This window comes from Mustela putorius, unplaced genomic scaffold (genome assembly GCF_011764305.1).
Source record: "Mustela putorius furo isolate JIRA1106 unplaced genomic scaffold, ASM1176430v1.1 tig00000273_pilon_pilon_pilon, whole genome shotgun sequence".
Taxonomy (NCBI): domain Eukaryota; kingdom Metazoa; phylum Chordata; class Mammalia; order Carnivora; family Mustelidae; genus Mustela; species Mustela putorius.
Window position 1 is genome coordinate 60,221 of NW_025421340.1, and position 12,044 is coordinate 72,264.

A 12,044-nucleotide genomic window follows, 5' to 3' on the forward strand; every position below is an offset into this window, starting at 1 on the left:
TCCCTTTCAGAGCACCAGAGGTGTACTCTTTCAGACTGAAAACCTGAAAAGCTCAGGACTCAGTTGCTTAAGCACAGCTGAGAGGACATATTTCAATTAAGATTTACATTTTGCTGTATGTAGTAGACTGTCAAAAGTGGTTTAAACCATATTTTTTCATTTAACAAGAAGACTACAGAGAGTGTTTTCTGGTGTTGGTTCAGAGTGTCCATCCCTCTGAACAGATTTTTCTCTCAAAGTCCGGGGCAAGAAATCAATTGTTACATATGTATTCACTAAAAAAGCAGCTGGAAGATGCTGAGCACTGTGGCCCATGAGATCAAGGCACCAGCACACACTTGTGAGTGGTGAGCTCCCAAGGCTGGAGGAAAATTCTAGAATAAAGTGCTTATTAGAGAGCCATACCTTTTCTCCTGTTTCCTTACCTCTCTGCACTACCCTCTTGTATCCACAGCATTGGAAATGCTTTTAGCAACACACCACACTGAATCACCACAAAATTATGTGATTCTCTTGGTGGAAAACCAAACACTGTGTAAAAACTGTGGTTTTCTAGTTCATGCTTCTGGATTGAAAATAATTCAGAATAAGCTGATAGGAGTAGCCAAGAGAGATTTAATCTTCTGTTTGGAAAAGGGCTTCTATATAAGTGAGTAGAGGAACCTTTAAGAATTATTAATGTTTAGGGGCACCTGGGTGGCTCAGCGGGTTAAGCCTCTGCCTTTAGCTCAGGACATGATCTCAGGGTCCTGGGATCGAGACCTGCATTTGGCTCTCTGCTTGGCAGGGAGCCTGCTTCCTCCTCTCTCTGCCTTCCTCTCTGCCTACTTCTGATCTGTCTCTGTCAGAGGAATAAATAAAATCTTAAAAAAAAAAGAATTATTCATGTTTAGGGGCACCTGGGTGGCTCAGCGGGTTATGCCTCTGCCTTTAGCTCAGGTCATGATCTCAGGGTCCTGGGATCAAGCCCCACATCAGGTTCTCTGCTCAGCGGGGAACCTTTTTCCCCCCTCCCACTTTCTGCCTGTCTCTGCCTACTTGTGATCTCTGTCAAATAAATAAATAAAGATTTTTAAAAGAAATAATTATTCATGTTTACATATATGCACCAGAATTCTATGTCCCTTGTCAGATAGGCTTCAAATCAACAGAAATGATAATATTTTACTTAATAAGTTTTTTTAATTCCTCTGTTAACATTTTGGAATACATCATTTTAATGCACATCTGCAAATTTGTAATCACTTCATGTGAGACAAGGAATGCTTAAAAAGGCAACCAGGGGCACCGGGGTGGCTCAGTGGGTTAAGCCTCTGCCTTTGGCTCAGGTCATAATTTCAGGGTCCTGGGATCGAGCCTTGCATCATTCTCTAGGCTCAGCCGGGAGCCTGCATCTCTCTCTCTCTCTTTCTGCCTGCCTCTCTGCCTGCTTGTGATCTCTCTCTGTGTCATATAAATAAATACAATCTTAAAAAAAAAAAGGCAACCAAAAAACATTTACAGTTTTGGACAGGAGTTTCCCTTACGTTTGGATAAGGATGCAAATTCAACTTCATAATAAATTACACTGCATCATAAAGATTAAATGCACTTGGGATTGCGTTCTCTCCTCCCTCCATCCTATCGTACACACAGCTGCCCGACTAATCTTCCAAAAAACACACATTTTCATGTGCTGCTTTTCAAAACTAGCTTCCTGTTGCCTGAAAAAATAGTCTCAAATGCTTTTGTCTGGCATTCAGGGCTCTCTAGGATGGGCACTCTGGCCAACACATCACTGCTCGTTTGTTCCACCACACACAAGTGGATCTCGGGCTAGTTATTCAGAGACCCACCTCCTCACCGACCCAGCAAAGGTCTCGTGCATCTACTAAACTCGCATCTCACTCAGTGATGTTCTCAAAGGCCATTAGTGGGTGACATGCCACTGCTAGAGTCAGGAGCCAGTGTGAAGTTGCCGCTGCCTAAGTGCATGGACTGAAAGCGAGAACGTTGATTCTCCAGGAGAAAACTGGGGCATTGTTATGAGAAGGCAGACGGCAAAACCACCCAGGTCCCCTATGACTGACTGGTTTAAACACACTCTGGACAAAATTTAAGGAGACAAGTGAACGTATTAACTCCCCACTTAGGCTGTAGAAGGCAAATGCAACGGAGGGAAGGCGTTATCTCCTTCTGGAACAAACCACTTAGCTCCAGCTACTTTTATAAATAGATCAGACCCTGTCCAGGAGCCCACTTAGCTGGGTTCATTTGTATACAATGTCCATACCCTCAGGAATATTAACATTTTATCTCAGATTGCATTAATTTAAATAAAACTTAACAAAAATGGTGTGAAATGAACAAAAACACCATATTCTGTGATGAATCAAATGAAATACATTTTCAGTTGCTGTTTTCCCCATTTAAAGATAAAATTTCTGATAACTGTCATTATTTGTGAAAAGACACAAGACCAACAGTTTGTGTGTATGTGTGTTTTTGTTTTTTTTGGTTTTTTTTTTTTTTTTCTTCCCCTTAAGGCTATAGCCATATTGTCACTAATAAAGATCTCAAATTTGCCTGGAAGCTTTCATGGCAAAAATTTTCAGTCTGAGGGTAGTCACCATGCAGCCAAATGGCTTTAAACATCATCAGTGCCTTTCTTCCACACACATTCTCTTCCTGGTTTAAACATTAGTTACCCTGGTTCTACACTGACACAGTATTTGCATCTCTCTCCTGTCCATAACTCCTAAAAGTTGGGGACCTCTCACTTTGGTTTCCCCAGAGCATGACATTTTATTTGGTGCTTGGGGGGCAATGGGCAGTTCAAGAAGTATGTTAATACTATCACTCAAAGTATTGATCCATGCTATGCACCAACAGTGTGTAGTAAATATCGTTCATTTCTTGTAACAAAGGCAGTAGGAACTTCTCCCAAGGGACGGAATTCCAAGGACAGAATGAAGGCAGGAAGGGAGCTGGTCTATTTGGACCTACTTTGTGAGAGACACTGGTTTAGGTATTTTTATGTATACATTATACCACTGAACTGTCACAATCCTGCAAATTCTTACATGCTTGGATTTCTATGTAGCAAGTTTAGCAAGCCACCCAAATTCACAGTGACAGGCCCGTGAGTCAAATCCAGCATGCTTGACTCCATGATTGTCAAGTCCACTAGCCCCATATATCATGAATCTGAGATTCATGAGTGTGTAGGTGCTATCAGGAAATGTCAAAAATGCCCATTTCAGGGACACATGGATGGCTCAGTTGGTTAATTGTCTACCTCCAGCTCAGGTCATAATCCCAGCATCCTGGGATCGAGGCCCCCCATCAGGCTTCTTGCTTACCAGGAGCCTGCTTCCCACTCTGCCTGCCTCTCCCTCTGCTTGTGCTATCTCTCTGACAAATGAATAAATTAAATCTTTTGTAAAAATCTTGTTAAAAAGGCCCATTTTAAAGAATGTTTTAAAACATTGTTTGGACAGCAATAGAAGCGAAAGCAGAATGACATCATGTAACGACAGATAGTTTATGTGGGAGCCCTTTGGGTACTCTGGTGGATGAATGTTTTTAAATTAGTTTTTCATGGACATGGGGAGTTAGAGAGGAGAAGGGAGGTGGGAGAAATTGGAAGGGGAGCTGAACCATGAGAGACTATGGACTCTGAAAAACAGTCTGAGGGTTTTGAAGGGGCGGGGGGTTGGGAGGTTGGGGTACCAGGTGGTGGGTATTATCGAGGGCACTGCTTGCATGGAGCACTGGGTGTGGTGCAAAAAGAATGAATACGGTTATGCTGAAAATAAATAAAAAATAAATTAAAAAATTAGCTTTTGTAAACTGCCAAAAAAGAAAAGCACTCCCATTTATAGCGTACACTTTATGGTTCACAAAGCACGTGCCAACAATAAAAATAATGATGGGTTACCGTTACAATTCATAGAAAAGGAGGTACAGGGAAATTGAATGAAAGGGAATAAAAAAGTAGGTTCATAAGTCCATCTTCCTTGTAAAAAAAATTAACCTGAAAGTGCGTTTCTGCCACCTCTCTCCTGTTTGATCTGATAAAGAATGACCACGATACATGAATAATAGTTCAGGGTTTTGAAAAGCATAATAGCTTTATACCAACACTTGAGCTTTTATTTATTTATTTATTTATTTGTTTATTTATTGCTAACAAGATAGCTCGATTTGATATGCGGTTCCTGAAACCAACCTCATAAGTAATTCCATCTTCATGGGAAGTCAGAAAGAACAACAAACCAAACCTCAAAATAGATTCAAAGAGAAAATAGTCTTAAAAAAATTTCCCTTCCTGGGGCACCCGAGTGGCTCAGTGAGTTAAATCCTCTGCATTTAGCTCAGGTCATGAATCTAGGGTCCTGGGATTGAGCCCAAAGTCTGGCTCTCTGCTCAGCGGGGAGCCTGCGTCCACTTCTCTCTGCCTGCTCTCTGCCTATTGGTGATCTAGGTCTGTCAAATAAATAAATAAAATCTTTAAAAAAAATTCCCTTCCTATCAGAAGCAGACCAAACCACTAACAAATTCCCCAGAAAGCTTCATCTAAATGGTTGTACTTTCCTCAGTCACCCAGCAGGACCTTCTTCTCTGGCCTGGTATTTCTTCAATGGCCTATTCCAGAGACTAAGACACTAAACTACTGAGCGCCATGGGCCTCAGAACCACGAAAGAGATGATGAGGGGCACAAAGCACGCCTCTGGTCACCAAGAGGGTATGTAAACGTTTGCTACTTTTCTGTATTTTTCAAAGCTGAGTTTTTAGCTGGAGGCCGCTCCTTTAGGATAAATTGCTGATACTGTATAGTAAAAGCCATTATATGATCTTTTACAAACCATTTCCTATCTTTGCATTCTCATGTGCCAAGACAGACACGGATTATTTAAAACCCTGAAGAGAGTGCTATTGCATTTAAATTGCCTGTAACCTTCGTGTAATAGATTTATGATTGATGATAGATTTATTTAAAATATAACTGTTTTAAATATTTATTCTCAGTAAACGATTTCAAACTATGCTCATTTAAGTAAGTTGGTGCATAATCCCTTTTCTATTAAACCATAGTGCAAGGACCAATGCCGCGCTTCCGCGAGAACCCCAAGCTCTTTTTCTAGAATGGCCATATGCGTATGTATCAGGTGTCCTCTTTTCACTCCCTTTGTGGAGCACCTACCATGGAGGTCATGTAATAACCAATGACCAAAAAACAAACAAAAAACCCAAACATCCAGGTCGAAGTTATTCGCGCCTGCCATCATGCAAAGGCAGACCCTGCCTGGAGACCAGGGGACTGCTCAAATAGCAGGCAGGCATCTCAGCCCAGGCCTGTGCTGGGGAAGTTGGTTTCGGGCTTCTGGCGCAATCAGAAGCCAGCGAAGTGACCTGAGAGTGCAGCCGGGTTTAGGGCTGATGATCTTTTTGCAGCCAGGCTGCACCCGGACACCCGCTCGGGGAGCCAGGCTAGGAGGCCGCTGAGCGCCGGCGCTGGCCACGCTCGCAGGCCTTCGGGGCTTCACCCCGTGCCCTGGCCCCGGCCTCCGCCTCAGGAAGGAGGGGGGGGGGCGGGGGCGGGGGCAGCCCGGAGAGAAGGGGCTTTGCTAATTGCCGAAGCGGGAAGTGAGCTCGCGGAGGACATGGCGGAGAGTCTGGGGGAGGAGGTGGAGGGGCTGGCGGAGGAGGGGCGTGCAGCGCCCCGGTGCTGTGCTGCGGCCCAGTCGGTACTGGAGGACCCACAGGACTAGCCGCCCATGCGCTCCTCCTCCCCTCCAGCCCAGCCCTGGAGTCCGCGCTGCCCCTCCCAGCCCCAAGGCTTCCCCAGACTCCCCTCTGTGTGACAGGTAAATTGAAACCGTGCCGCGCCCTCACCTGGAGCAGAAAGCGCAGGCCGCGAGCTCGCGGTGGTGTGGGGACCCAGCCTCCCGCGACCCCCGGGGCACCGGGACCACCCCGGATGCCACGCCGCACCCGGGTCCGCACGGGGTCGGGCCAGGGATGGCGCCGCCCGAGGTTCCCCCGCCAGTGGGCGCGCTAGCCCCCATTGTTCGGCACCCCCATGCCTGCGTTGCCAAGGTCCCCCTTCCCTCGTCTCCCGCCATGGCCCCACCGCTTTTGTTCTGGACTTGGGATCCTAGGTGGAAACTAGTCCCTCAGACCTCCCTGGCAGCAAGGAGCGCAGGGAGGGATTTCTCGGTTTTTCCACCCTGGCTCTTCCTCTCTCCACATTCACATGCCTTCTTGTGTCCTTTCCTCTCCTCATTGTCACTTTTATTAAATGGTTTTGTTCTGCATGTTGACCCGCAGAGCGATTTCATGAATGAATATACAGGAAACTAAGTCGGAGCCCACCTGTGAGAGCCCACCTGTGGAGGCCTTTCATTAGAATGGTCTCTGGTTCTAGCCTCAGTTCAGAATACTGCGTGTACCTGAGGACCGAGTCCAGATGTTTCTTTCATCTCTGACTTGAATTTGAAATCCTCCTCAGACTTCAGCTTCCAGGATTGCTCCCGTCCTTGCTCTCCCACTGTCTCGGTGGGGATCCGCCATGAGTGTTGAACACAGGAATGAATGAATGATATATACCCCCAGGTCGCTGGGGCTTTTTCTTGTTTTGCTGAGGTTGGAAAGGCTTGGGAGAGAACCCCCTGTATGCAGATACAGAGCTGCATGCAATTGCTTAGATAAACGTGTTCCCCACTTAATTGCTTGGGCATTGAACATTTCGCCCTTAACCTGTGGCTTGAGCAGTTAGGAGGAGACAATCTGGAGGTGAATCAGAAGATGGCTGAATCCACATGGTGGTGGGCTGGGTTTGGGAGATTTTCCTGGAGATTCTAAAGAAAGATCTAAATTCTTCCAATGGGGAGTGGTAAACATTTTATCAATGGGAGATGGAAAATAAATTGTCTGGTTAACCTTTCCCTCCCCCCTCAAAACCCATTATTTGAAAAAACAAAAAAGGAAGTGAAGGGAGAAATCCTCCCACTCCCATCCCCACTCACCTCCATAGCCACCTCCTCTTCCAAGAACTAACAGACAAGGTGCCAAGAAGTGTTAGGTACCAGCAGTGGTCTCAGAGCTCATTCAAGGATCATGGTGAAAGTCATTCAAAGAGATTTGTGGGGGCACAGGGATCCAATTAAGGGGGACAAGTTTAAGGTTTGCCTGGTCCCCTAAAAATTAATGGCACTAGAGAAGATGAGCTTTGGGAACTATAGCTTCAGTGAGTCATGGTGGGAAGAGGCCATGAGGGCAGCAAAGACAGTCTTAGATGATGTTATTAATAGCACTACAGGCTCTAGATTTCCTGTGGTGGTGTTCTTGGCAAGACCAGCCCGGCCAAAGTGGATACTCACAACCTGGAACAGAGGGTCTTGGAGATCCCAGCAAGTGTGGTATGATGAGAGCGTAAAATGATAGGAGGTGTCCTTTGGAAGGACTGTCTTCTTGACTTTAAAAGGGAGAACCCAAATCTGGAGGTGAAATCTTCTTGGCTACAAAGAAGGCCGAGGCCTTCTAAGGTCAAGGTCTCCTCGTCATTTTAAAAGATGTCAAAGAACATATTCAGACATTTCAAAGATGTCCTCATGTCCATCCGTTCCCACTCTGGAATTCTATCAATAAGGTGAGAGTTCCTCTAGTTGGAAAAAAGATCTAAAAAGACTTCCCTTTCTCATGTAATCTCTGTAACCTCCAGGACACACCCACCTACCTACCCCTTCCAGCGCTGTAATGAAGCTACAGCTGGTGCCAATTTGTGGAACTCATTAAAGGCTATTTTCCCTTATATACCCCCGGACCAAGTTCCCATGCTCCCTCACCTGATTTCCTGCACTCACCTCCCACCTGGTGTGTTCACACCTGCAGGTGCCTTTTACCAACCCCTTTGCCAAAAGGCAGCCAGAGTGACCTTTCAAAGACCTATCAGTTCCTGGCCTTTGTCTCCATAGAAATCTGCACTGATCTTCTAACAAATTCTCAGTCCTCCAAAGGCATCCATAATCCTCCCATCCATCTCTTCCTACCCTTCCAACTGACTGTTGCCTGTTCTGCCCTGTCTTTCTGCCCTTCAACCACGCTGCCTCCCTCTTCCTGTGGAGACCCCTCATGGTGCCTGCCTCCAAGCACAGGTGATTCCCATTGATGGGAAGACCCTCTTCCTCTCCCCCGTCTCCCCACTCCATTTACTCCCACTTATTCGTGAGCTCACAAGCCCCATGGTACACACTCTCCATGCAGCCTGCTCTCTCTTTTCTAGCACTGGCCTCCGTTTCTAGCTGTGGTTGTGTCACGGATGTCCCTCCCCAGCCTGCCTCCAAGCTCTCCGTCCGTTTAGCTCCAACACCTGACACAGTGCCTGGCACGTAGTAAGCCCTGGCTAGCTTCTAAGAGCCTCACTGAGGGACTGAAAGTGTTTTAAAAACGTCACCACGTAGGCTCCAAACTGTAGGCAGAAAAAGCTTTGCCTGGATTGACATTTTAGAGACGTATTCATCAAGTTAGATGTGTTTCACTGACTTTACCTTGTAAATTTAAAAAAAAAAAAAAAGGACCTCTGTATCGCTTCGCATCTAACGAAGGCACATGTATACTATTAGACCACGTTATGAGCTTAATGGAAGGAGACAAGATTTTTTCGCTAAGAAAATGTATAAGACTGTTGAGGTCACGTGGGAGGAAATAGTCCGTTTGTTGGAGCATTGCTATCTTACTCTATCACAGCCACTAATAAAAATCTGACACGGGGTGAGTCAGAATTGTCTGTCAGAGATGAGTTAGATCTGGCTCATGTTCGTACATGAAAGCCAGGAACAAAGAAGCAGGCTTTGAAAGCCTGGGTTGAGGAGGCGGTGTGGTTCACTGCGATGAGCTAAGTGCCCAGGGCCACTGGCAGACACGCGGGCCTGTGTCCTTCCTTTGTTCTGGGGTCCCTCTTGCACCATGTGGTGAGGCTAGCAGCTGGGAGCAGCTCAGGACAGGACCAGGTGGCATCTTACCTCTCCCACACTCCTGTGGGCTCCAGTGGGCTCCAGTGGATCCCAGGGGACAGCCTGCCTTCCTTGCAAAGCCCAGTAGCACTGGGAGCAGAAACTGGGACCAAAGAGTGAGCACCCTGTTTGACAGGAGGGACCAGCCACCTCTTCTTCAGATGCAGGGGGAGCCCAGGCGTGCTGACTCCTCCCTTCTTCCTTTCCCCTTTCTTCCCTCCCTCCCTCTTCCCTTCCCCTCTCTCCTTCCCTGGTGGTGCCCTTTCCTGATGCCCACTTCATCCCTTTTCCTTTCTTACATGCCTGTCTTCTGGAGTTTCTTCTCTCCTCCCAATTACTTCCCTTCGTCTGAATCTCCTCTTTGGTCCCTTTGTCCCCGCTCTCTGCTCCTCCTCCCCTTCCCTGGCCCCTGTTCAGCTCCATCCAGACTGCAGGCAGAGGTGGACTAACACTCTCACTCACTAGCTCAGCTACCCTCCAGAAAAGTCACTCTTCGGTGGCCACCTTCCTGACCCCCTGGTCCTTTCTCCACTTATTCAGCTATTGCTCTGAAGTCTGAGGAGGACAGAGCGGGGCTGCCGCAGAATCAGGCCAGAGGAGGAACCAAACCATGTGTCCACACTGTCCCCTAGTACTGCTGCTCTGAGAGCTTTCAGAGTCCTCAACAGGGTTAGGATTTAGGGGCTTCTTCAGAACCGGGAGTGAAAACAGCCATAGGTCAAAAGAAAAGCTATGGCCCCCCCACAAAAATAATAATTACAAATGAAAACTAAGTGAGCTCTGAAGTCCCAAAGTCAAAAATTGCCTTGAATCTGTCACTAGAAAGCACCCAAGGCCTCACTCTCTGGGTTCTGCATGCCCTGGGAATGGCAGGAGGCTTTGACCCCCTTCCCTCTTCATCCACTCCCAAAGAACGTCCTCTGAGGTGGTCTTCAAACTTCCTCTGAGAAACTGTCTCTGGGAACTGTAGGCCCTTGGCTGCTGGGACGAATGAGGGTGAGGTCAGGACCTGATGGGAAGCTTTACCAGGAGACTGTGGCTTCTGGATGCAGTCCTCAGGTCCCATGGTCTGGGTGAGATCAGGGTCTTTCAGTGGAGGAGGACAGATGAGATTTCAGATTTTGAGTTGATTCTGGGATGATTAGTGCTTTGGAGGGCATTGGGTGAAGGTATTTTGCACACGGGAAGGACACGAATTTGGGGAGCCAGAGAGTGGACTGTTAAGAGCTGACCTTGCATTTCCCCCAGAAAACCTTGCTGCTGTCCTTACCTCTGGTACCACAGAACGTGACCTTATTTGGAACTAGAGTCCTTACAGATGCAATCCCATTACAGTGAGGTCGTTAGAGTGGGCCCTAATCTCCTGTAACTGACCTCCTTATGTAAAGGGAAAATCTGGACAGAGAGATGCCCCTACTGTCAGTGGTGGGCAGTGCATGAACTTCTAGAACCCTGACAGTAGTGGAAAACAGACAGGATGGGCACTAGGTAAATGGGAGCTCTAGTGGAATTTCAGATGAAGATGGTGTGGACCTCGGCTTCCCAGGTCATAGTGACGTTAGGATTTCAAATTCAAGTCAGAGATGAAAGAAACATCTGGACTCGGTCCTCAGGTACACGCAGTATTCTGAACTGAGGCTAGAACCAGAGACCATTCTAATTAATGAAAGGCCTCCACAGGTGGGCTCTCACAGGTGGGCTCCGACTTAGTTTCCTGTATATTCATTCATGAAATCGCTCTGCGGGTCAACATGCAGAACAAAACCATTTAATAAAAGTGACAATGAGGTGAGGAAAGGGACGCCAGAAGGCATGTGAATGTGGAGAGAGGAAGAGCCAGGGTGGAAAAACCGAGAATCCCTCCCTGCGCTCCTTGCTGCCAGGGAGGTCTGAGGGACTAGTTTCCACCTGGGATCCCAAGTCCAGAACAAAAGTGGCGGGTCCAAGGCTCAGGATGAGGGAAGGGGGTCCTCGGCACCCGCGCGTGGGGGTGCCAAACGATGGGTGCTATTGCGCTCGCTGCGGGGGGGCACCTCGCCAGGCTCCGTCCCCAGCCCGACCCCGTGGGGTCCCGGGTGTGGCGTGTCGTCCGGGTTGGTCCCTCTGCCCCGGGGGTCGCGGGAGGCTGGGTCCCAACACCCCCGCGAGCTCGCGGCCTGCGCTTTCTGTCTGCTCCAGGTGAGGGCGCGGCGCGGTGTCACTTTACCTGCTTGCAGAGGGTCCTCCGGAGAAGCCATGGTGCGGGGGGGGGGGGGGCAGCGGGCCATGGGAGCGGGACAGCGAGGCCACTGTGGCTGGGCGGGAGCGCGGGAGTGCGGGGGTCCTGCAGTGCTGACTGCGCGGCAGCAGAGCATCGGGGCGCTGCGCTCCCCTCCTCCGCCAGCCCCTCCACCTCCTCTCAGACTCTCCTTCACGTCCTCCACGAGCTCACAGCTCACTTCCAGATTCCGCAATTAGCAAAGCCCCTTCTCCTGGCCGCCCCAGCCCCCCGCACATCCCCCTCCGTCCTGAGACGCGGGCCCAGGGCATGGGCATGGCGAAGCCCCGGGGGCTTGCGAGCGTGGCCAGCGCCTGCACTGAGCGGCCTCCTAGCCTGGCTCCCCGAGCCGGTGTCCGCGCGCTGCCTGGCTGCAAAAACATCATCAGCCCTAAACCCTGGCTGCACTCTTGGGTCACTTCGCTGCCTTCCTGATTGTGCCCAAAGCCGGGAACCAGCTTCCCCAGCAGAGGGCTGGGCTGAGATGCCTGCCCGCGATCTCTTTGAGCAGTCTCCTAGTCTCCAGGCAGGGTCCACCATTGCATGATGGCACCCACGAATCACTTCGACCTGGATGTTTAGGTCTTTTGTTTGTTTTTTGGTTATTGGTTATTACATGACATCCATGGTAGGTGCTCCACAAAGGGAGTTAAAAGAGGACACCTGATACATACGCATATGGCCATTCTAGAAAAAGAGCTTGGGGTTCTCGCGGAAGCACAGCATTAGTCCTCGCACTATGGTTTAATAGAAAATGGATTATGCACCAATTTACTTAAATGAGCATAGT